Genomic DNA, 802 nt, shown 5'->3' with positions numbered 1-802 from the left:
TTATTCAAACAATTTAGGGAGTATTATGAAGTTTTACTAAATTAATTCGCAAAAAATTAAAATGATTTCTATGTACAAGGAAAGAGAGTTTAGTATACATTAATACAAATGTAAAATGTGTTTAGAAATTATAAAGCAACAGTAAAGAGCATAGGCTTCAGTATATAGAGCATTTACTGAAAAATGAATTATTTCCTTAGGGGGTTAACCCATAGATTTTGAGAAAAATTCAAAAAAATGAAAATTCTATTTTAATGTATAGTTGTATCATTCACTAACATATGATGAAGGTCAAAGAGGTTTAGAACCTTTGTTGTCTCCATTTTTCTAGAGAATAGGATTTAATATTGGTTAGTCAACCAATTTAGGGAGTATTATGAAGTTTTACTAAATTAATTGAGAAAAAAATTTAAACGATGCCCATGTACCATGAAAGAGAGTTTAATATAAATTGATACAAATTTAGAATGTGTTTTGATATTTTAAAACAACAGTAAAGATCATAGGTTTTAGTATATAGAGCATTTACCAAAAAATTCAATATTTTCGTAGGGGTTAGCCCATAGATTTTTGAGAAAAATTCATAAAAAATGAAAATTCTATTTTAATGCATAGTTTCACCCTTCAATAACATATGATGAAAGCCAAAGAGAATTAGAACCTTTGTTGTCTCCGTTTTTCTAGAGAATAGCGATTTTATAGTGGTTAGTCAATCAATTTAGAGAGTATTATGAAGTTTTACTAAATTAATTCGGAAAAAATTTTAACGATGTTCATGTACCATGAAAGAGAGTTTAATATA

This window comes from Brassica oleracea, chromosome C4 (assembly GCF_000695525.1).
Source record: "Brassica oleracea var. oleracea cultivar TO1000 chromosome C4, BOL, whole genome shotgun sequence".
NCBI lineage: Eukaryota > Viridiplantae > Streptophyta > Magnoliopsida > Brassicales > Brassicaceae > Brassica > Brassica oleracea.
The sequence above is the reverse complement of the archived record's forward strand: the minus strand, read 5'-3'. Positions refer to the sequence as shown.